General features: G+C 38.5%; 1 long non-coding RNA gene across 2 annotated transcripts in view; it reads left to right on the top strand.

Annotated features, from left to right (window-relative positions):
* LOC129659186 (uncharacterized) overlaps window positions 1–25,616 on the top strand; it is a 195,687-nt gene that overhangs the window by 102,633 nt on the left and 67,438 nt on the right. The window contains exon 3 of one of the 2 annotated variants that reach the window (XR_008717852.1): window positions 1,516–1,619. The exons of the other annotated variant lie outside the window; for it this stretch is intronic. This is a non-coding gene — a long non-coding RNA (uncharacterized LOC129659186). Of the gene's footprint in view, window positions 1–1,515; window positions 1,620–25,616 lie in introns of those variants that run through there. 2 annotated transcript variants of the gene reach the window in all.

Below are 25,616 nucleotides of genomic sequence, written 5' to 3'. Positions count from 1 at the left end.
TCACACCAGTCAGAATGACTGCGATCCAAAAGTCTACAAGTAATAAATGCTGGAGAGGGTGTGGAGAAAAGGGAACCCTCTTACACTGTTGGTGGGAATGCAAACTAGTACGGCCACTATGGAGAACAGTGTGGAGATTCCTTAAAAAACTGGAAATAGAACTGCCTTATGATCCAGCAATCCCACTGCTGGGCATACACACTGAGGAAACCAGAAGGGAAAGAGACACGTGTACCCCAGTGTTCATCACAGCACTGTTTATAATAGCCAGGACATGGAAGCAGCCTAGATGTCCATCAGCAGATGAATGGATAAGAAAGGTGTGGTACATATACACAATGGAGTATTACTCAGCCATTAAAAAGAATACATTTGAAGCAATTCTAATGAGGTGGATGAAACTGGAGCCTATTCTACAGAGTGAAGTAAGCCAGAAAGAAAAACACCGATACAGTATACTAACGCATATATATGGAATTTAGAAAGATGGTAACAATAACCCTGTGTACAAGACAGCAAAAGAGACACTGATGTATAGAACAGTCTTATGGACTCTGTGAGAGAGGGAGAGGGTGGGAAGATTTGGGAGAATGGCATTGAAACATGTAAAATATCAAGTGTGAAATGAGTTGCCAGTCCAGGTTCGATGCACAATACTGGATGCTTGGGGCTGGTACACTGGGACGACCCAGAGGGATGGTATGGGGAGGGAGGAGGGAGGAGGGTTCAGGATGGGGAACACATGTATACCTGTGGCGGATTCATTTTGATATTTGGCAAAACTAATACAATTATGTAAAGTTTAAAAATAAAATAAAAAAATAAATAAAATAAATAAAATAAAATAAAACCAGCTTGAACATCTGGGAGTTCACAGTTCACATATTGCTGAAGCCTGGCTTGGAGAATTTTGAGCATTACTTTACTAGAGTGTGAGATGAGTGCAATTGTGCGGTAGTTTGAGCATTCTTTGGCATTGCCTTTCTTTGGGATTTGTATTTTTCCATTCTTATCCAAATCTATTTATTAAAAATGTATTTATTTATTTACTAAGCACATATTCAAGCTGGTGACAGAAAGAGGAAATGCACAGATTGTTTTAAAAGCTAGTGTATAAGGAAAGACAGAAAATAATGTTGGCTATAGTCTCTCAAAAAGTTAACACTTGTTTTCAATTCATGTGATTACCACTGATAACTTAGGAATTTGGTAGATGAATTTGTCATAGTATTTAATATATTTGTTAAAACTTTGTATTTCTAGGCCCAAGAATCCTAATCACTTTAGTCCATTCGTGTACTTCAGTGCACCTATCTTCTTGATTATTTGTGCTTGTCTCTTAAATTTTATCTTACCTGAAGAGCAGTGATTAGACCTGAATAGGAATGCATGTGATAGACAAATCAGCATTTTGTACAAAGGCAGTATACATGTGTCTGTGCTAAGTTGCTTTAGTCGTGTCCGACTCTTTGCTACCCTATGGACTGTAGCTCACCAGGCTCCTCTGTCCATCAGATTCTCCAGGCATGAATACTCGAGTGGATTACCATGCCCTCGTCCAGGGGATCTTCTCGACCCAGGGACTGAACCCATGTCTCCTGCGGCTCCTGCATTACAGGTGGATATTTTACTGCTGAGGCACTGGGGAAGCCCACAAAGGCAGGATAGTTTTTCTGAATTAAAGAAAGAAATGGGGCTTTAGGAGAATACATAAAAGGTAAATGGCATACCACTTCCTTTAACAAACACATACATGAGTTTTACATGTACATATATTTTTTATAGTTACTATCATGCTTTTGGTGGGAAATGGTCTATATATGTAGGTTTTTTTCATTGGACTGTGGAATGATTATTTCAAATACAAAGACTAGTATTAATAACAGATTCTAAAAGCCAGCAAGGAAACCTGAAAGATACCTCCTCACTCTACGTCTTAAGAAAAAGAAAAAAGGCCTAATCTATATCAAGAGCCACCCACTTGTTCACTTTAGAAAACTGTAAAGGAGTTACAGTGGAGCTGGCTCTGGAGCCTGGGCTGCTCTTGGTTCCCAGGAATTCTTCTCTTCTGCACAGTTTATTTCTTCACCATTTCTATCATGTGACTGGTGCTGTGAAGTGCTTCCTGATAAGAGGATGCCTCTGGAGAAGGATCCATGGAGTAGGCTAGTTCAGTTTGACAAAACCTTAAAGGAGAGAAGCAAAATAAATAAAACTCACAAGCTCTTTTATTGTCTAGCTCAGCTCACTAGGGTTGAGCTCATAGTAGGCATGCAATAAGAGTTCAGTGAATGACCAGATAGGGGGCCTCCAGCACCCTTCCCAAGGATTAGAAACATTACAAAATCCCAAGTTTATGAGTCTTGTGCATTAGGATTTTGTGGTAGGCATAATTCTAATATAATCCCTAAGAGTGTTTGTACTCTGATGTACACAAAGAATTCTCTCCCAGGTGTATACACACCTTTTGGATGACTTTCTGGGAGAACTCACAAAACTCTGCGTATAGTCATGCCTATGGCTATTATTTGTTTTACAGTGAGAGAATACAAAGCAAAATTACCAAATGGAAATGGTTCATGGAGGGGTGTATAGATAAAACTAGGCAAAATCCAGAATTCTTCCCCTCAAGGATCATACATGACAAGCTTAATTGCCCCAGGGATGAGTTGTGAAGTGTTGTCTACCAAGGAAGCTCATTAGACATTCAGTTTCCAGGGTTTTTCTTAGAGATTGGTCACTTAGCTTTTTCTTGGCATTCCAAAATTCCCAAAGGAAAGCAGGTGTTTTACATAAACCATATTGTTTGCACAGCCAATTTAGGCATAGTGCATCATTCTTATCAGTTAGGGCAGTGAGAAATCTCCCAAAATCTAACTTCCCATAATACCAGTTGAATGTCAAATTTGCAAGCAGGCCTTTCTAAAAATAGCAGTCTTAGGTCAACTGTGGTTAACTGTTTCCTGCAGAGTGCCAAAGTAGAGATGTGGAGCCAAGACCTATCCAATGTATGCTTGGTCTGTACCCTTAGGAGCAGAGCATATGGATTGGTAGCCAGGAAAATATTTCAATGTTTTTATGTTTTAGACACCTGCAGCTAATTAAAAGACCAATAAATATAAATCAAAGGAAAATATGGACTATGGGAAATTAAAATAGGATGGATTAATGATATAGAGTGTCCCTCAAAGCTCTGGATAAGCCCATTTAGCTATTTTTTCTTATAGAGTATGTACTATGTCTTAGGCATGTTCTTGGTACAAAATTATGGCTTGAGCAAGAGAAAAAAATATGTGCCTTCTGGAACTCATATCATAGTGATGGAAGTTAGACAAATACAAATGAATAAATGATAATACCAAAAATAAAAATAAAGTAGAGATGAAGGACAGAGGACTGTAGGATGGTAGGGGTAAATTTTTAAATATTTTGGAAAGACCTCATGATTAAGTTGCAGAGAAGGCAATGGCACCCAACTCCAGTACTCTTGCCTGGAAAATCCCATGGACGGAGGAGCCTGGTAGGCTGCAGTCCATGGGGTCGCAAAGAGTCAGACACAACTGAGCGGCTTCACTTTCACTTTTCACTTTCATGCATTGGAGAAGGAAATGGCAACCCACTCCAGTGTTCTTGCCTGGAGAATCCCAGGGACGGGCTGGGAGGCCGTCTATGGGGTCGCACAGAGTCGGACACGACTGAAGCAACGTAGCAGCAGCAGCAGCAGCATGACTAAGTTGAAGCAAAGACTTAAAGAGTGTGAAGGAGTAAGCCATGTTGATATATCGGGGGAAAGCATTCCATGTAGAAGGAACCATAAATGCCAATAAAAAGGTTTTGAGGTATGAGTATAAATAGTGTGTTCAAGGAACAGCAAAGAGGCAATCTAGCTTTAGTAGAGTAAGCCAGAGATGGAAGGGCCAGGGGGCATAGAACCTTGAAGGTAATTGTAAGGCTTTGACTTTACCTTGAATAAGATAGGAAGTCTTTAGAGAGTTTTGAGTAGACAAGTAACATGGCCGAACTTTGTTTTAAAGAATATTCTGGCTGCTGTGTTGATGATATATTGTTGGGAGCAGGGGTGGAAACATAGAGACTGGTTCAGAAGCTAATGCTGAGATGCTGATGACTTGGATCAAAGTGATCACTTGGGTGTAGTGAGATGTGGTCATATTTTGGGTATATTTTGAAGGTAAAGTCAAAATTCTGTCTTTATTCTACTTGACTTATCAGCAGTCAGTAGGGCTGAGCACACCTTCCTCCCTCAAATATTGCCTTCATTTGTCTTCCAGGATACCACACTCTCTTGGCTGTACCCCTCTCACACAGGTGATTCCTTCTCAGTCTCCACTGTCAATGCCTCTGACTTTTAAACAAAGATTACCTAATGTTGGCTCCTTGGTCCTTTTCTGTATTTACCCTTATTTACACTTGGCAATCGCATCTGTTATGAATTCAAATACCACCTACTGGGTCACAATTCCCACAATTATACCTTCTACCCTGACCTTTTCCCTTACTCCCAGGTTTTTATTTCTAGCTGCCTACTTGGTACTTCACATGTGTATATCTAAAAAGTATTTCATATTCTTCAAAATTAAACTCCTAAGTGTCAACATGAAATGTGCTACACTGGCACTATTCCCTGTCTAGTAAGTGGCAGTTCCATCCTTCCAGTTGTTCACACCAAAAACCATGATATCATTATTGGCTCCTCTTTTTCTTTTTGAAGGATTTTTTTTTTAATTTTATTTTATTTTTAAACTTTACATAACTGTATTAGTTTTGCCAAATATCCAAATGAATCCACCACAGGTATACATGTGTTCCCCATCCTGAACCCTCCTCCCTCCTCCCTCATATTTAGCTCCTCCCCAACAAATGTTAGGATGTTTCTTTAGTTTTACTTATGTTGTACCAAACTCACCAAATTACTTTTTAGTCATTTTAACAGCACTTATCTTCTAAATTTAAGGACTATGTAAAAAGAAGAAAAAAAAAATACAGCTTTTACAGAGAGTAATATTGGATATCATTTCCTTATTTCTGTATGAAACACAGAGATAGGCGTAGGCGATTGACTGAAATCTCTTTTAAATAATTGTGCAATTCAGTTAATGATTCGAGTATACTTAAAGGCTTTATATCTGATTTTAAATCATGATAAAAATTTTATGCTTTAATACATTTTTTAGAAATAGTTGTTTTATTAGTTATGTTTGTAAGTGTTAGCTTTGATTATAGATCACTTCTTACGTCTTCATAATTAGCCTTTAAGTGGCTATGTTGTGAGTCTTCTTCTAAACTGTAACCTTTAATTATCACTAGAAGGTTGATTTCTTAAAACCTTTGGACTATAATTAATCTTTGCATTTAAAATAGAAATGTCTTTACCTTCTAAGAAGATACTAGAAAAAGATATTAAACAGCAAGAGAGAAACTTTAATTTCAAGTTCCTATATTGAAACACATGTAGAAAGTATGAAGTTAGTTGTGGGGATGCATCATATATCTCATTCTTGTTTTTTATAATTAGTGGGTATTTATTTTGATGACTAAAGTTTAAAGAAAAGGAAGGCCTTAAATATGTATTTTGTTAACACTGATTTTGTTTTTGCTTTCTCTTCTAGAAGATTCTTTAGTTTTAAGGAAAAGATCCAGTTATTTTAACCATTAACATTGATGTATTGGTTAAAGTAGCTCTTTCTGTGCTGTCTAAACTAAGGAGTAGGAGGGATGATTATTTAGTAAATTAGAAAAGATACACAGAGTATGTGAATAGTCAAGTGAATGTGAAAAGAAAGTGAAAGTGAAAGTGGCTCAATTGTGTCCAACTCTTTGTGACCCCATGACATGCAGTCCATGGAATTCTCCAGGCCAGAATACTGGAGTGGATAGCATTTCCCTTCTCCAGGGGATCTTCCCAACCCAGGGATCAAACCCAGCTCTCCCACATTGCAGGTAGATTCTTTACCAGCTGAGCCCTAAGGGAAGCCCCAAATGAATGTGACTCCCTCCATTTAAAGATTGATGACACATTTTTCACTTTCACTAGACTAAATCCTAGACTTGAGAAGGATATCACATGTCTAAATATTTATAAAGGGTTCAGACAGGGCACTCTTACAGAATCATAAAACCCAAGAATTTTGCTTTTTGAGAGCATCTACTTACTCACCTGCTTGTTTCATGAGGTGAAGAAATATGTCCTAGAGAGATGCTTTGATTTCCTAATCTCATATATTAAGTGGCAGAGAAAACCCCAAAACTGGTCTCTTGATTCTCAGTCCAGCATTCTGTTTACTACAGAGAAAGGCTGTTGTTGAGGCTGGAAAAAAGAGCTTTAGGTCAAATTTTACAGAACTTTATTTTCTACCATAGAGAGTAATCATTTGTTTCTCTGTAAATGCATGCATACATAGAATAATGAAAAAAATGTATATATTAATGTAAATAAAATAGAAAAGTATAAATTTAAAGTATTTATGATACTGAAAATCAAACACTGCATATTCATTGATATTATGCAATTAATCTGAATTTAAGTATGGTAGTGGTATTGTTACTCTTGCCTGGAAAATCCCATGGACAGAGGAGCCTGGTAGGCTGCAGTCCATGGGGTTGCTAAGAGTCGGACATGACTGGGCGACTTCACTTTCACTTTTCATTTTCATGCATTGGAGGAGGAAATGGCAACCCACTCCAGTGTTCTTGCCTGGAGAATCCCAGGGATGGAGGAGCCTGGTGAGCTGCCATCAATGGGGTCACACAGAGTCGGACACGACTGACGTGACTTAGCAGCAGCAGCAGCAGTGGTATTGTGGTGTGGTGGTAAAGAATCCACCTGCCAGTGCAGGAGACACAAGAGACATAACTTTGATGTAGGAAATGGCAATCTACTCTAGTATTCTTGTCAGGAAAATTTAATGGACAGAGAAGCCTGGCAGTCCACAGTCCACAGGGTCACAAAGAGTTGGACACAACTGAATACATACATGCATGCAATGGTATTGTGGTTATGATTATAAAGAGCTCTTATAGAGATACATATTGAAATATTCTCAGAGCAAATGAAAAATAAATATAAGAAGTGTTTAAAAGAAAATGTTGCAGGAAAGAAACATAATGCTTGACTGAGAACTTGGCAGTTAAAAACTATGTCCCTGCTATGTAGGCAGTGCCTCAAGGGAAACCACTACCTCTGTGGGCTCAGCAAGGAGTTAGGATCTGGTTCTCAGTATTCCATGTTCAGGAAGTTATTTTTACATAGAAAACTCTGGGGACTTGATTGAAACTATCCAAGCTTACCAGTTTATTAATTCATACTGAAGAAGTTCATTTCCAGTGGTAGAAATAATTACATCCGCTACTGAGCATATTACCTTTGTAATATCAGAATACCTGGGAAACTGAGTTGGAAATCAGAAGTCTCTTAATGAACGTGATGCTACAATCAAAGGAGGTTAACAGATGTAGAGATATTTCAGTCATAAGTCAGACTGAAAACTTGCTTTTGCTTCATTCTATATCATTTCTTCCTAAAAAGAGAATTCCTTTATAAAAGTGTTTCCCCCTTCAGATCAGATCAGATCAGATCAGATCAGTCGCTCAGTCGTGTCCGACTCTTTGCGACCCCATGAATTGCAGCACGCCAGGCCTCCCTGTCCATCACCAACTCCCAGAGTTCACCCAGACTCACGTCCATCGAGTCAGTGATGCCATCCAGCCATCTCATCCTCTGTCGTCCCCTTCTCCTCTTGCCCCCAATCCCTCCCAGCATCAGAGTCTTTTCTAATGAATCAACTCTTCGCATGAGGTGGCCAAAGTATTGGAGTTTCAGCTTTAGCGTCATTCCTTCCAAAGAAATCCCAGGGCTGATCTCCTTCAGAATGGACTGGTTGGATTTCCTTGCAGTCCAAGGGATTCTCAAGAGTCTTCTCCAACACCACAGTTCAAAAGCATCAATTCTTCGGCGCTCAGCCTTCTTCACAGTCCAACTCTCACATCCATACATGACTACTGGAAAAACCATAGCCTTGACTAGATAAACCTTTGTGGCAAAGTAATGTCTCTGCTTTTGAATATGCTATCTAGGTTGGTCATAACTTTCCTTCCAAGGAGTAAGCGTCTTTTAATTTCAGGCTCAGTCACCATCTGCAGTGATTTTGGAGCCCAGAAAAATAAAGTCTGACACTGTTTCCACTGTTTTCCCATCTATTTCCCAAGAAGTGATGGGACCAGATGCCATGATCTTCGTTTTCTGAATGTTGAGCTTTAAGCCAACTTTTTCACTCTCCACTTTCACTTTCATCAAGAGGCTTTTTAGTTCCTCTTCACTTTCTGCCATAAGGGTGGTGTCATCTGCATATCTGAGGTTATTGATATTTCTCCTGGCAATCTTGATTCCAGCTTGTGTTTCTCCCAGTCCAGCATTTCTCATGACATACTCTACATATAAGTTAAATAAACAGGGTGACAATATACAGCCTTGACGTACTCCTTTTCCTATTTGGAACCAGTCTGTTGTTCCATGTCCAGTTCTAACTGTTGCTTCCTGACCTGCATACAAATTTCTCAAGAGGCAGATCAGGTGGTCTGGTATTCCCATGTCTTTCAGTTTCCCCCTTACCAGGCTTTTAAATATGTTAAAACTCTAGAGTAAGGGAGTTAGAGAAGGGGAGGTTCAGAAAAAGAACGAGACCGGCACTTTACAGGAACAGATCACCTTTAATAATGCGAGAAGGGGCAGCAGTCAGATTAGTGAGCTGCTGCACTAACCCAAGAAAAGAGTATATATAGTATATATAGGCATATATGTGGAAATCTACTGTCTTAAGGGGGCCTGTTCTCTAAGGTTGTTCAGAGTAGTTATCTCTTAAAAGGCTGGGGCAAGGAATTCTGGAGATTAGCCAGAGGCTGGACTGGCTGGGAGCTGGCTGTAATCAATCTTAATGTCCCTTTTTTTTTCCCTTTGGGTGAGAGAGTTCTTTGTTTTGCATAGAATGGTGGGGAGGCCCCGGAGAGGAGTTTTAACTCCAGGCTATTTTGAGCTGTGTAACTTTCCTTAAGAAATTATTCTTTACTTCTTGTTGCTTATCAAGACTGTCACAACTTCATGCTAGACTTGAATGAACCTAACGCAAAATTTTCAGGATTACATTTTACTGGTCTAACTAAAGTTAATCCTTGATCAAATAAACAGAATTTGGTGGATACCTTAGTCCCATCAGAACTTCCCTGGTGGCTCAGACAGTAAAGCATCTGCCTACAATGTGGGAGACCTGGGTTCAACCCCTGGGTCAGGAAGATCTCCTGGAGAAGGAAATGGCAACCCACTCCAGTATTCTTGCCTGGAAAATCCCATGGACGGAGGAACCTGGTAGGCTACAGCTCATGGGGTTGCAAAGAGTCGGACACGACTGATCGACTTCACTTTCACTTTCTTTCTTAGTCCCATCATCACCACCTTTACAAAACTATCTTCCTTGCTATGGTCTCTCCAGTGCCTGACATTAGGGAGATCAGGAGGTCAGAAAATTGGTTAGATGACTGCTTTGTAAAGCCTGTGGGCCAGAAATGGCTTTTATACTTTTAAATGATTGAAGAAATGCAAAAGAAGAATATTTCAGAACACATGGATATTATATGAAGTTTAAATTTATATGTCCATAAATAAAGTTTAATTGAAATACAGTCATTTATGGCAGAGTTGAATAGTAGCAACTTTGTAGACTTTGGTTTGCAAAGTCCAAATGTCTCCTGTCTAGCCCTTTAGGGAGAAAGTTTGCTGAACCAGCAGTAGATAATTAAAATTTATTTAACAAATCAAGGCATCTTTTGAAATGGGCTACTCTTGTGAATGGCTAAACTCATTTAAATGTTGGTTCACAATTTTCTGATTATAGAAGATGGATGTTCTTATTTATAATATCTTGAGGGTATTATTTATTTTACTCATTCATTCATTTAATCATCATTCCACATTCATTTTACACTTACTACATGAAATTACATCTTATTTTCCCAGCTAGAGAAATTTGAATGGTCAAATTAAGTCTTAAACTTTAGAGGTCAGTGTCATAAAAGAAAATGTTCTCTTTGCACTTTGTTCTAAGTGGGAGTGTGAAAAGCAGCATTAGGCAGGATAAACCGTAGGTTGGATTTAGTTTGTCTATAGTTCCCAAATTCATGAAACAGTTATGTAGGCCTGTTGTGCTAACAATGCCTGCTCCTTCATTTTTCATTAACTGGATTGGTGGTAGGGGTAGGGGTAAACTAGAAACAAAGAAGGATATCTGAATCTCTTAGAGCACAATTGTGAGTCAGTCAGGTCCACACATCTTCTGAGAGAACTCCATCAACATAGAAATCACTTAACACATGTTTAGTGCTCTTTGGTATAACTGGAATAGTTTACCATTGCATTTGGTTTAATATAGTTAAATAAACATTTAATTTTAATCAAATTCTCTTTACTGTTATCTTAGAAGACCAAATGCCAAGTAAATTTTCTTTAGGGAAAAATCAATCTTACATTTATTCTCAGTTCTCTAAACTCCCAAGTTGCCTGACCTATATTTCTTAGATCTGAACTCTTTGAAAGTACTTACATTTTTCAAAATGAAGATTGAAAGATTGACTCCATGACTGAGAACCACTCTAAACTGCATCCACTTTATCTTCCTGGAGCTGCTGGACTTTTTCTTTTTGACCCAAACTAGGTCATATTTTTCCTTTTCTTAAAACTTTTCAATGGTTTCCCAATACTCTTGCAATAAAATCTAACCTTTCAACCTTGACCTATAAGATACAGTGTGACCTGGTCGCTGCTTGCCATCAGTCTTATACCACTGTCTCTCACTCCTGTGTCATTTTCACCCTGGTCTTCTGAGAATATAGCAAGCTCTTTTCAGCCTCAGAGCTTTAATGCTTCTGGCTTCATCTGCCCTGAAGTACTTGCTCTTCCTTGATTCCACACATTGCTGCTGCTTTCATTATTTAGGTCAGAGCTTAAAGGCCTTCCCTTCATGGATGCCTTTTCTTCACTCTACTTAGAGTAGATGGCTGAATTTCCTTCTCCCTATCATCAGAGAAAAATTGTGCTGAGAAATTAAACAGACAAAGAAGACTTGTTCAAGACTATTGCAATAAAGGAGAGAGATTGAACTCCATTGAAACAAAAAGCAGGGAAGTGTTTAAGTTCTGAGGTGAGCTAATGGACAGCTTTTGGAGGAAATTTGGTGAGAAGGGTTGTCAGGCCAGCTGTGTTCACTGGTGAAGTTAGGCTCCTACCCTCCAACAGAGCCTGGAAGATAGGGTATCTATTTTTCTTGATCATTGCAGTTCAAAGGATGCCCCAGGTCCTTGATGAAGACATCCTTGGGTTGTAAAGCTGGTCAGAGGCTGCGAGAAGATTTTCATCTCAAAGGGACTGAGAAAGAATTGCAATTGCAAGTTTTCTAAAGTAAATCTTCTAAGGAAAGGGAATTCAGCTGACTATAGTCAGAAGGAAACTGGTCTAAAGCTTGGTTAAGAAGAGGGGAATGTTCAGTGTTGGTCACCAATATGCCTTATCACAGCATTCCAGTTATTTTCTTCATAGCATTTTTTTTTAATTTAATTTTTTCCCTTTCTTTTTTTTTTTAAATTTTATTTTTAAACTTTACATAATTGTATTAGTTTTGCCAAATATCAAAATGAATCCGCCACAGGTATACATGTGTTTCCCATCCTGAACCCTCCTCCCTCCTCCCCCATTCATAGCATTTTAAAAGTAGTTAATTATTGAATTATTTTTCTGTCTATTCCACTAAAGAGACATGAAAGAAGGGATTTTGTTATATCCTCAATTCCTTGGACAGTGCCTAGAGCACAGTAAGTACTCAAGAAATTTTATTTAATGTATAAGTGAATGAGTGTAGGCATAGAGGCAAGTGGGGTCTTATAGAGATATTCTGTACATATTAATGTTATTAACAACTGGTTCAGCGGCTAGACTTCTTTGTGTGCTTATGTATGTCCATGGTACAAGAATACTGAAAATCTGAATTAATGACTACTAATTTGAAATTTGCTTAAATGAAAACCAATGAATAAGTATTAAAGCACATTTAGTGGGAACAATAATACCACAGTACATTTAATTACTTCATGTCATTCCTTTATGTGCTGCTCCATATTCTTCCATGGCAGCTTTGCTGCTAAAGTGAGACCTTACACTTTTTATATCCATGGTAAACATGTCCATTCCAGGACTCAGAGAATGTTAACATAATCAAATACAATTAAGAAAGATTCACTCTATAAGAATTCATAATATTAGAGCTAAGACCCTTAAAGAACTTGGGTTCATTCCAGATTCGTGAAATCATCAAGGCATCAGTGTGACTGTCATAATTAACTAAATCACAACATCCAAGTTGTAATATATTCATTTTATGCAAATGCATCAGTAAAGAGCAAAATGCTACAGTACTGGAAAATCATGTTTTTCATGAAAAACAAGGATGACTCATTAGGCATGCATCCCACAAAATCTGTTTTGTATTCAGAAAGCCAAGAAAATATAGATCAAATCTCATTTCTGAAAATTTTATTAGAAACACTGGTTCTGGATGACTGACTTTTGAAAGCTGAGATAATCAGAAAATGATGACATCCTTTTCTTCAGGTTAATTGTACTCTCAATTGCCTTCAAAAGATCATGATTCTATGGTAATAAGGTAAAGCTAATGTCAAAAATTTAGACCACTTACAGTGAAGTTTTTTACAAAAAATGCCAGAAAAGAGTAATATGTACTTTTACACCAGACAACTTTTATGCATCGTTTTTTCCTTAAACATATACTATGTTTGATTGAGAAGTGAAGCAAGTGAAGCACAGCCTTTAAGATCTTAAAAGCTTCAAATAAAAGAAGTTAAAGTCACAAAGTGATTTACTTCTAATGGAAGGCACAGAATTTTATGAGGTATATTCAATCATGTTTTAAACCTGAAAAAAAATTTACAGGTTTAAATTTACATATTTTCCTTTAAATATCCAAACACATACTAGTACCCTGGTTATTCTAGACTCTATTCTTTTTATCTTTTTTCTTTATACAGTTTTGCTAGTAGATCTCACCCCTCCCTTAGTTTGGGAGCCATCTGGGCACATATTTTTTGTTTTTGCTCTTATCAGAATATAAATCACACCCTTTGCAAGGCACAACAAATCAGATCAAAATATGACAAACAGGAATTCTGGCATCAGGAAGTAAATCTACTTGTTCCGCAGGGTCTCCTTAGATATGAGGGAGTTGAGGGAATGGATGGGATATCTGGGAAGTTAGACAGCAGACACCATGTGAAAATCAAAGTAGGCAATTGGCATACAAAAAGAAAAAGTGGTAGGTACGGGGTGCAGTAAGTCAGGGATCTCTTTATGGGCACTGGCAACGAGGTCAGGATTCTTGTTCTTATTCAACAAATGTGTATGAAGTACTCTAAATGATATTGAATTCTCTCCATATGTTCTACCCCTCAATTACCTATGAATAATTCTCATAGGTTCAATTATGTCTAATGCTGGTAGTCCCAGGTATCTGACTTAACTCAGATCTCCTCCACTCTAGACTAGCCTATAACTGTTTACTTGATATCTGCTCTTGGATATCTGAGTTGCTTGTCAAATCATGGTAATGGAACTCTTGACTTCTTCCTACTCCACCCTCCCCAACCTGTATCCATCTGTTCCTCCCACTACAATAACACATCTTCCCCATCTCCTCATTATAAGTAGTTTCTCAAGCCTGAGATTATCCTGGATTCCTTACACTGTCAGTGTTTACGTTCAGGTCCTCAGTACATTCTGTGAAATAAATGCCTAAAATTCATCTTGGATCTGCCTTCTTCTCTCCATCTTTGTTGCCTTCATCTTGGTCTAAGTCTTCAACATCTCTCATTTGGGATCAGTTAAATAACCTGCTAAATCTTTCCAACATACCAATCCATTACCCACATACAAGTGCTCTTCTCAAAATTCAAATTAGGTAATGTCAGGTGGTTTAGTTGCTAAGTTGTGTCTGACTCTTTTGACCCCATGGACTGTAGCCTGCCAGGATCCTCTGTCCATGGGATTTTCCAGGCAAGAATACTGAAGTGGGTTCCCATTTCCTTCTCCAGGAGATCTTCCTGACCCAGGGATCAAACCTGGTTTTCTGCATTGCTGGCAGATTGTTTACTGACTGAGCCACCAGGGCAACATTGGGCTTCCCAGGTGGCACTAGGGTATAACACTGCAATGGTCTTCTATTGTACTTAAAATAAAATCTAAATTTCTTACTATAGTTTCTAAAACTATCTACCTCCTTACCTCATTCTAGACCATGCTCTCTCCATTTATTGCATTCACACTCACTGGCCTTTTAAAATTATGTAAATACCCCAAGCATTTCCTGATTCAGAGCCCCAGCACATACTCTTTCTTCTGTTAGCTGTTTCCCACCACAAAATGCACACACGCTTTTTACATAGATAGCTATTTCTCTTCCTTCAGATCCATCTTTTAATTTCTTCTCTCAGAAGGACATACTTTGATTACCCTACCTAAAGAAGCCTCTCTTCTACTATTCCCTATTTCTGCTCTTTTTTTAATCATAGAAATTATTTTATCTTGAAATAATTAAATGTTTTAAATCCCCTGTTGAATGTAATATCCAAAAGGTTAGAGACTTTGTGGTCTTGTTCACCTATCTTCTGTACCTAGCATAGGGTCTGGCACATAGTAGATGTTCCATGAATATTTTATGAATAAATGACTCTTGGGGATACAGAGAAGAATAAGACAAAGCCCCTATATTCAAGCCATCACTGCTGAGTGAGAGAATAATCCTACAGAAATAGCCAACCCATACCTCTTTAGTGATGAATACAGGCTTACACAAATTTCTGTGCATGTAAAAGGAACTGAAAGTGTACAGAGGGAGGGAGCATATGGAGAAATATAGAGAAATTAAGTACATGTCATTATTAACTGATATTTTAACAGAGATTCAGCCTTTAAGAAGAATATGAGTGATTCTCTGACCGTCCCCTCTGACCACGCCTGCCATGACTCTGGAACTATATATATGTAGGAAATGAAATCTATAGCAATGGATACGCAGGCAAGTCACTGCAGGTTACATATCCCTTCTATAATTTTTTCTAATCCTCTGTTTAGAATCTTTCCTAATGAGTGGGCAGCCATTATTTCTAATTTAATTAATTTACTCCCTTTGAAAACTTCATGTTTGGTTATTTTTCCTGTCTCAGAAAGAACATTATTTCAAGATCTTTGCAGGTCCAGTAATTGTGGACTTGTATTTTTCTTATGCTCAGAATATCAGGCATAAAAACTCAAACAATCTCTGCCAAGAGAGTTTGTTTTCTATTTGTTGTGTCTCCCTTACTCTGACACCTTTGTTGGACATAATTATCAAAGATGCTGACTTCTTTTCACGAATCTTGATCTGTACCTGACTATGTAAAATAGGGTAATGCTAGTTGCTGTAACAGCTAAACCTTAGAGTTTTAATGTGATGTGATGAAACTCACATTTTAGTTCTCACAACTTAGTGGTTTATGTTTCACAAACTTAATGGCTCTCTATGAATATTCCTGGGCTTCTCTGGTGGCTCAGTGGTAAAGAATCTGCCTGCAATACAGGAGTCATAGGAGAGGCAAGTTTGACCCTTGGGTTGGGAAGATCCCCTAGAGGTGAGCATGGCAACCCACTCCAGTATTCTTGCTTGGAGAATCCCATAGACAGAGGAGCCTTGTCGGCTAAAATCCATAAGGTCTCAAAGAGTTGAACATGACTGAAGCAATTTAGCATGCACACATGCATAAATATTCCTGGTGGGCTGGAGTTTCCATGTGGTAATTCTGGGATCCACACTCCTTCCATCTTGTGGTTTTTACATCCCATGGGGATCTTAGGTGAAAAGACAAAGAGCTAGTGGATAATTAACATTTGTGTTTTTAAAACTATACCATGAAGGTGACAAACATATCTGCCCACATCCACGAGTAAGAGCTAAACCAGTGGTTCTTGGATGCAAGAGGAATCTGGGAAATGTAGTTTATGGGTGAGTTAATAGCTCACAGCATTGAATCTTCCATATGCAAGGGAAATACAACATTTTGTTGGAGATTAACCATCTATGACTTCTGGAGTGGTGCAGTGGTAAAGAATCTGCCTACCAGTGCAGGAAATGGGAGGAGACATGGATTCAATCCCTGAATTGGAAAGATCCCCTGGAGTGGGAAATGACAACCCACTCCATATTCTTACCTGGAATTTCCATTGACAGAGGAGTCTGGCAGGTGGACTACAGTCCATGGGATTACAGAGAGTCGGATATGACTGAGCACGCACACATGCACAGCCATTTATGCCACAAAGACCAACAGTGTAATAGAAATATTTACTTCCTTACTCCAGTTTGATCTCTGCATAACATAATCATCCATAGTAAATTTCTTTTATTTAATGTTAGTAATCTATTTTATTACCAGTTCCCCAATAACTTTATGTCTTATTTATTTCTTGGAATCCCTGGTGGCTTGGTGGTGGAGAATCTGCTCACAGTGCAGGAGACAGGGGTTCAATCCCTGGGTCAGGAAGATCCCCTGGAGAAGGAAAAGGCAACCCATTCCAATATTCTTGCATAGAGAATTCCATGGGCAGAGGAGCCTGGTGGGCTATAGTCCATGGGATCCCAAAGAGTTGAACACTACTTGGCTACTAAATAACCATTTACTTCTCATATTATTTATTTATAGGACTATGCATCCCTTTTAAAGGCAACATGGTAAGGAATATTAGGCAGATTGGTTGGTTCTGCTTTTGGCACAGAGATGAAGTGCTCACTGTTAATGAATAAGGCATAGGATACATGAGACCCATTTTAGCTTACTTCCCCCAGGTAAAATAGGCCAACAGGGTAATAAGACCACACACTATTAGGACGTTCTTTTCTGGAAGAATGTCCCTGCAGTCTTTCTTTGCACTGTATTCCAGTTATATGGGCATATTCTCTAAGTATGTAAATCTGCTCCCATGGAATAATTATGTCTTTCTGCATTTTCCCAGCAAGTTATTGAATCAATTCAAGTATCACATGCTTATTTTGATGAAATATATAGTATTGATTCTTTTTATTGTATTTGTATTACACCAAAATCTAATGAAATTTTAAGTATAAAATCTTGTGATTTTATATGAGAATTTAAGCATAAAACGCAAGACAAAATAGAAATAAATGACGTTCGCAGCATCATTATTTTCTTATGTGATATAGGCAGAGGGAAAGAGTAGTATTTCATAGATGACAACATTATAGTTTTCTAGTCTCAGACTTCTTATCTCATCTTGTTAAAATAAAAAAAAAAAAGAGTGCAGAGTTTCTTTTCCAGTCTTAGAGAAGAGAATGAGATTGTTCCACTCTTCTTTTAAATGTAATTAGTATAATAGAATATCCTTACATCAATGTGTTCTTTCAAAGCTGCCAGTCATTTGCTGAATTCCTAAAATATTTTATTCCCATATTCTTTGCATGCATACATATAACCAGATCATTTTGAAAGCTGTAAAGTGTAATGTAAAAAGTGAGCAGTCACTTCCATCCTCTGCCTACCATTGCCCCCTAAAATGGACACAAACTAATCTTAATCTTTGAGCTATAAAGAGATTTCTGTGGCTTTATGAAAAACATTACAATTTTATAGTCCCTATGCATGGCTAATATATGGCACTTATGGTTAAAATCTCCTTCCTAATAACATTTTAAATTCAACTGAATAAATATCATAGAAGATGAGATAATACCTCCAGTTTTTCTGAATTGGTCATTCAATCCTGGAAGGTAAACAGGTAGAAACATGTATCCTGAGGATTTGCTTCTTTGTGTTCTGACACTTTAAAGTGTCAACACTTTAAAGATTCTTGGCTAAATATCCTCCTCTGCTATTACCAGTGAGCTTGATGAGCTTGGATTTAGCGGGGTGGTTACTGCCAGGGGAGTAGTTCAGCTGTGTAAAATTACATAAAATAAAACCTGTTTTAGAAATAGTAAGGAATGCGATTGCTCAACAATAAGCTTGCTTAAGCCTGAACAGACGGAAGAAAAGTAGAGCAGACTGCTAAACAGATGATAATAAGCAACAGTTAGACTCAAAGATGGTGGCCTGATCTGAAGAGAATTAAAGAAACCATTTGCATCGGATGTTGGAACAGTTAAGCCACGCTTAAAGTCAGTGAATGTCATTGGAAGCTGCTTTAAATAATGTGATGCAACACAGATTATTTTATGTATTTGCAAAGCCAGATTGGATAAGGAGTAAGAATTTCAGAGGGAACAAACTGACCGGAGATGTCAGTTTGTTTATAGTTTGATTACTACCTTTATAGATGTCACTAATATAGATGAACTAGTACATTGTGGAGAAGCGAGCTAATGGGCTTAGGAAAGAGAAATATGAATATTAAACTGACTTCTCAGATTTCATCAGAAGTTTTTAGTTTATATGTGTGCATCTTATTGTCTACACTAAAGCAGAACACACCTCTCATCCCTGCCATCTCATGCTTAATGAGGAACATAATGTGTGTGTGTGTGTGTGTATTTGTGAATGTTTATGTGTGTATATCTTGTCTCCATATCTAGCTGCGGATAGATAGATACCAAAACTGACCTTCTTTAATCACTATAGATATTTTGTTTAAATATCTTGAATTAACAAACTTATATAAGCTCTCAAAGTTATAGTTCATTTTTAATCCTTTTCATTTCAAAATAATTTTAGTCTTACAGAAGAGTCGAACATGTAGAATGGAATGTTTCTGTATATCATTCACTAGCTTCCTTTAAAGTCAATTTCTTATATACTCTATATTACATTTATCAACTAAGGGATGAATGTTGGTACAATACCATTATACCAAAATCAGATTGATTATATTCTGTGTAGCCGAAGACAGAGAAGCTCTGTACAGTCAGCAAAAACAAGACTGTGGCTCAGATCATGAACTCCTTATTGGAAAATTCAGACAAATTGAAAAAAGTACAGAAAACCACTAAACCATTCAGGTATGACCTAAATCAAATCCCTTACAATTATACAGTGGAAATAACAAATAGATTCAAGGGATTAGATCTGATAGAGTGCCTGAAGAACTATGCATGGAGGTTTGTAACATTGTATAAGATGCAGTGATCAAGACCATCCCCAAGAAAAAGAAATGCAAAAAAGGCAAAATGGTTGTCTGAGGAGGCCTTACAAATAGCTGAGAAAAGAAGAGAAGCTAAAAGCAAAGGAGAAAAGGAAAGATGTACCCATCTGAATGCAGAGTTCCAGAGAATAGCAAGGAGAGATAAAAAAGCCTTCTTCATTGATCAATGCAAAGAAATAGAGGAAAACAATAGAATGGGAAACTAGAGATCTCTTCAAGAAAATTAGAGATATCAAGGGAACATTTCATGCGAAGATAGGCACAATAAAGGACAGAAACGGTATGGACTTAACAAAAGCAAAAGATGTTAAGAGGAGGTGGTAAGAATACACAGAAAGTGAAAGTTGCTCAGTCCTGTCCAACTCTTTGCCACCCCATGGACTATATAGTCCATGGAATTTTCCAGGCCAGAATACTGGGGTAGGTAGGCGTTTCCTTCTCCAGGGGATCTTCCCAACCCAGGGATCGAACCCAGGTTTCCCGCATAGTACGCAGTTTATTTACCAGCTAAGCCACCAAGGAAGCCCAGAATACACAGAAGAACTATACAAAAGAGACTTGACCCAGATAACTATGATCGTGTCATCACTCACCTTGAGCCAGACATCCTGGAATGCGAAGTCAAATGGGCCTTAGGAAGCATCACTATGAGCAAAGATAGTGGAGATGATGGAATTCCAGCTGAACAATTTCAAATACTAAAAGATGATGCTGTGAAAATGCTATCCTCAATATGCCAGCAAATTTGGAAAACTCAGCAGTGGCCACAGGACTGGAAAAGGTCAGTTTTCATTCCAATCCCAAAGAAAGGCAATGCCAAAGAATGTTCAAACTACCTCACAGTTTTACTCATCACATGCTAGCAAAGTAATGCCCCAAATTCTCCAAGCCAGGCTTCAACTGTACATGAACCGAGAACTTTCAGATGTTCAAGCTAGATTTAGAAAAGGCAGAGGAACCAGAGATCAAATTGCCAACATCTGTTGGATCATAGAAAAAGCAAGAGAGTTCCAGAAAAACATCTACTTCTGCTTTATTGACTATGTCAAAGCCTTTGACTGTGTGGATCACAATAAACTGAAAATTCTTAAAGAGATGGGAATAACAGACCTGAGATCTCTGGTCTTACCTATCGCCTGAGATCTCTGTATGCAGTCAAGAAGCGACAGTTAGAACCGGACATGGAACAAAGGACTGGTTTGAAATTGGGAAAAGAATACGTCAAGGCTGTATATTGTCACCCTGCTTACTTAACTTATATGCAGAGTACATCATGCAAAATGCCTGGTTGGATGAAGAACAAGCTGGAATCAAGATTGCTGGAAGAAATATCAATAAGCTGAGATATGCAGATTATACTACCCTTATGGCAGAGAGTGAAAAGGAACTAGAGAGCCTCTTGATGAAAGTGAAAGAGGAGAGAGAAAAAGCTGCCTTTAAACTCAACATTTAAAAAACTAAGATCATGGCATCTGGTCCCATCCCTTCATGGCAAATAGTAGGGGAAACAATGGAAACAGTGACAGACTTTATTTTCTTGGGCTCCAAAGTTACTGCAGATGGTGACTGCAGCCATGAAATTAAGAGACACTTGCTCCTTGGAAGAAAAGCTATGACCAACCTAGACAGCATATTAAAGAGCATTACTTTGCCAACAAAGGTCTGTCTAATCAAAGCTATGGTTTTTCCAGTAGTCATGTATGGATGTGAGAGTTGGACCATAAAGAAAGAAGAATGTCGAAGAATGGATGCTTTTGAACTGTGGTGTTGGAGAAGACTCTTGAGATCCCTTAGACTGTAAGGAGATCCAACCAATCAATCCTAAAAGAAATCAGTCCTTAATATTCATTGGAAGGACTGATGCTGAAGCTGAGGCTCTGGCCATTGATGTGAAGAACTGTCTCATTGGAAAAGATCCTGATGCTGGGAAAGATTGAAGGCAGGAGGAGAAGGGGACAACAGAGGATGAGATGATTGGATGGCATCACCGATGATGATGGCATCATGTCCATAGGGACATGAATTTGAGCAAGCTCTGGAAGTTGGTGACAGACAGGGAAGCCTGTCATTCAGCAGTCCATGGGGTTGCAAAGAGTTGGACACAACTGAGCAACTGAGCTGAACTGACAATACTATTAACTAGACTAGTCTTCATTCAAATTTCCATTGTTGTTCTAACATTTTTTGGGGAGATACCCAAAATACCACTTTACATTTAGGCATTGTGTCTCCTTAGTCTCTTCTGACCTGTGGTTATTTCTTGGTCTTTCCCTTATCATTCATAGTTTTGATAACTTTGAAGAGTACTGGTCAAGTATTTTGACCCTCAGTTTTGGTTTGCCTGATGTTTTCTCATGGATAGATTGTAGAGTTCGGAGAATACCACAGAGGTGATGTGCTCTTGTCACACCATACTGGGGATGTGTGCTGTCAAAGTGACTTATTAGTTTGTTAAGTGGATATATGCCAGGTTTCTCCACTTGAAGTTACTATTGAAAGTGAAAGTCATTCAGTCATGTCTGACTCTTTGAGACACCATGAACTGTAGCCTGCCAGGCTCCTCTGTCCATGAAATTCTCCATGCCAGAATACTAGAGTGGGTAGCCATTTTCTTCTCCAGGGGATCCAACCAACCTAGGGATCAATCCCAGGTCTCTTACATTGCAGGTGAATTCTTTACTGTCTGAGCCATCAGGGAAGCCCGAGAGTACTGGAGTGGGTAGCCTATACCTTCTCCAGTGGATATTCCCAACCCAGGAATTGAACCTGGGTTTCCTGCATTGCAGGAGAATTCTCTACCAGATGAGCTACCAGGGAAGCCTGAAATTACTATTACATCTACTTTAAAATCTCTGTATCTTTTATGAAAGTGTTGCATGTAAGATACAATAGTTGTTATTGTTTAGCTGCTAAGTCATGTCTGACTCTTTTGCAACCTCAGGTACTGTAACCCACCAGGCTTCTTTGTCCACAGGATTATCCCAGGCAAGAGTACTGGAGTGGGTTACCATTTTCTCCTCCAGGGGTTCTTCCCAACCCAAAGATCTAACCCAAGTCTCCTGCATTGGTAGGCGGATTCTTTACCACTGAGCCACCAGGTAAGCCTGGTGAAAGTAGTTATTGCATGCATGTGTGCTAAGTTGTTTCAATCATGTCAGACTCTTTGCAACCCTATGTATTGTGGGTCCCAATGCTTCTCTGTCCATGGGATTCTCCAGGCAAGAATACTGGAGTGCCTTGCTATGCCCTCCTCCAGTGATTCTTCCTGACCCAGGGATTGAACCTGCATCTCCTGTGGCTGCCTGCATTGCAGGCAGATTATTTACCACTGAACCACCAGGGAAGGCCCAGGTAGTATTGAGCTAACTTTAATTGTTAGTCATGTTAGGTGAATAGGAAGAGATTAGTTTCAAAGACATTCACAAAAGCACAAAGTGTGGAGAATATATCCTTTGCATTTTGAACATACAAACAGTAGAATATGCATAATCCCTAGATTAGCATTTTGAAGTTGTTTCATAGAAATAATAATTTCGACACATTCAATATTGCCTATTTATTTACAGCAATATTCAGTTCAGTTCAGTTCAGTCGCTCAGTCATGTCCGACTTTTTGTGACCCCATGAATTGCAGCACGCCAGGCCTCCCTGTCCATCACTAACTCCTGGAGTTCACCCAAACTCGTGCCCATCGAGTCAGTGATGCCATCCAGCCATCTCATGCTTTGTCGTCCCCTTCTCCTCTTGCCCCCAATCCCTCCCAGCATCAGAGTCTTTTCTAATGAGTCAACTCTTCACACGAGGTGCCCAAAGTATTGGAGTTTCAGCTTCAGCATCAGTCCTTCCAAAGAACACGCAGGACTGATCTCCTTTAGAATGGACTGGTTGGATCCCCTTGCAGTCCAAGGGACTCTCAAGAGTCTTCTCCAACACCACAGTTCAAAAGCATCAGTTCTTCAGCACTCAGGTTTCTTCACAGTCCAACACTCACATCCGTACATGACTACTGGAAAAACCATAGCTTTGACTAGATGGACCTTTGTTGGCAAAGTAATGTCTCTGCTTTTCAATATGCTATTTAGGTTGGTCATAACGTTCTTTCCAAGGAGTAAGCGTCTTTTAATTTCATGGCTGCAATCACCATCTGCAGTGATATTGGAGCCCCCCAAAATAAACTTTGACACTATTTCTACTGTTTCCCCATCTATTTCCCATGAAGTGATGGGACCAGATGCCATGATCTTTGTTCTCTGAATGTTGAGCTCTAAGCCAACTTTTTCACTCTCCTCTTTCACTTTCATCAAGAGGCCTTTTAGTTCCTCTTCACTTTCTGCCGTAAGGGTGGTGTCATGTGAACATCTGAGGTTATTGATATTTCTCCCAGCAATCTTGATTCCAGCTTGTGCTTCTTCCAGCCCAGCGTTTCTCATGATGTACTCTGCATATAAGTTAAATAAGCAGGGTGACAGTATACAGCCTTGATATACTCCTTTCCAAGTTCTGAACCAGTCCATTGTTCCATGTCCAGTTCTAACTGTTGCTTCCTGACCTGCATACAGGTTGCTCAAGAGGTAGGTCAGGTGGTCTGGTATTCCCATCTCTTTCAGAATTTTCCACGGTTTATTGTGATCCACACAGTCAAAGGCTTTGGCATAGTCAGTAAACAGGAATAGATGTTTTTCTGGAACTCTCTTCCTTTTTCCATGATCCAACATATTAGGAAATAGAAAATGAGTCCTTTATTATTCTTAACTTTTTAAACTTTGGCTCTATTTTTTCTGTTTTTAAATACATAGCTGTTTAATCAGTTCATTTTGTCATAGGTAAAATGCTGTCCAAAAAACTGATAACATTAGTCTTTTAATTTATCACTTGTTTTGGTGTATATAGACACAGACTCTTATTACAGTTTCTTGAGACTACAAAGAAAAAAGCAAAAATATTGTAAACATGCAAAGGCATACCAGTCAGACTGCCAAGATAAAAATAGAACTGAAGGGAAAATGTATAAACACTTCTGTAATTCTAACATTTTAGTTATTAATCAGCACAGAGAAATCCCTTGCATTCCTATACACTAACAATGAGAAAACAGAAAGAGAAATTAAAGAAAAAATTCCATTTACCATTGCAATGAAAAGAACAAAATATTTAGGAATAAATCTACATAAAGAGACAGAAGACCTATATATAGAAAACTATAAAACACTGATGAAAGAAATCAAAGATGACACAAATAGATGGAGAAATATACCATGTTTGTGGATCAGAAGAATCAATATAGTGAAAATGAGTATACAACCCAAAGCAATCTATAGATTCAATGCAATCCCTATCAAGCTACCAGCGGTATTTTTCAGAGAACTAGAACAAATAATTTCACAATTTGTATGGAAGTACAACAAACCTCGAATAGCCAAAACAATCTTGAGAAAGAAGAATGGAACTGGAGGAATCAACCTGCCTGACTTCAGACTGTACTACAAAGCAACAGTCATCAAGACAGTATGATACTGGCACAAAGACAGAAATGTAGGTCAATGGAACAAAATAGAAAGCCCAGAGATAAGCCCATGCACCTATGGACACCTTATCTTTGACAAAGGAGGCAAGAATATACAATGGAGAAAAGACAATCTCTTTACCAAGTGGTGCTGGGAAAACTGGTCAACCACTTGTAAAAGAATGAAACTAGAACACTTTCTAACACCATACACAAAAATAAACTCAAAATGGATTAAAGATCTAAACGTAAGACCAGAAACTATAAAACTCCTAGAGGAAAACATAGGCAAAACATTCTCTGACATAAATCACAGCAGGATCCTCTATGACCCACCTCCCAGGGTAATGGAAATAAAAGCAAAATAAACAAGTGGGACCTAATTAAACTTAAAAGCTTTTGCACAACAAAGGATACTGTAAGCAAGGTGAAAAGACAGCCTTCAGAATGGGAGAAAATAATAGCAAACAAAGCAACTGACTAAGAATTAATCTTAAAAATATTCAAGCAGCCCATGCAGCTCAATTCCAGAAAAATAAACGACCCAGTCAAAAAATGGGACAAAGAACTAAACAAACATTTCTCCAAAGAAGACATACAGATGGCTAACAAACACATGAAAAGATGCTCAACATCACTCATTATCAGAGAAATGCAAATCAAACCACAATGAGGTACCATTTCACACTGGTCAGAATGGCTGCTATCCAAAAGTCTACAAACAATAAATGCTGTAGAGGGTGTGGAGAAAAGGGAACCCTCCTACACTGTTGGTGGGAATGCAAACTAGGCCAGCTACTATGGAAAACAGTGTGGAGATTGCTTAAAAAACTGGAAAAAGAACTGCCATACGACCCAGCA

This window comes from Bubalus kerabau, chromosome 8, assembly GCF_029407905.1.
Source record: "Bubalus kerabau isolate K-KA32 ecotype Philippines breed swamp buffalo chromosome 8, PCC_UOA_SB_1v2, whole genome shotgun sequence".
Classification (NCBI taxonomy): domain Eukaryota; kingdom Metazoa; phylum Chordata; class Mammalia; order Artiodactyla; family Bovidae; genus Bubalus; species Bubalus kerabau.
Note: the sequence above shows the minus strand (reverse complement) of the source record. Positions and strands in the feature narration are given on the sequence as shown.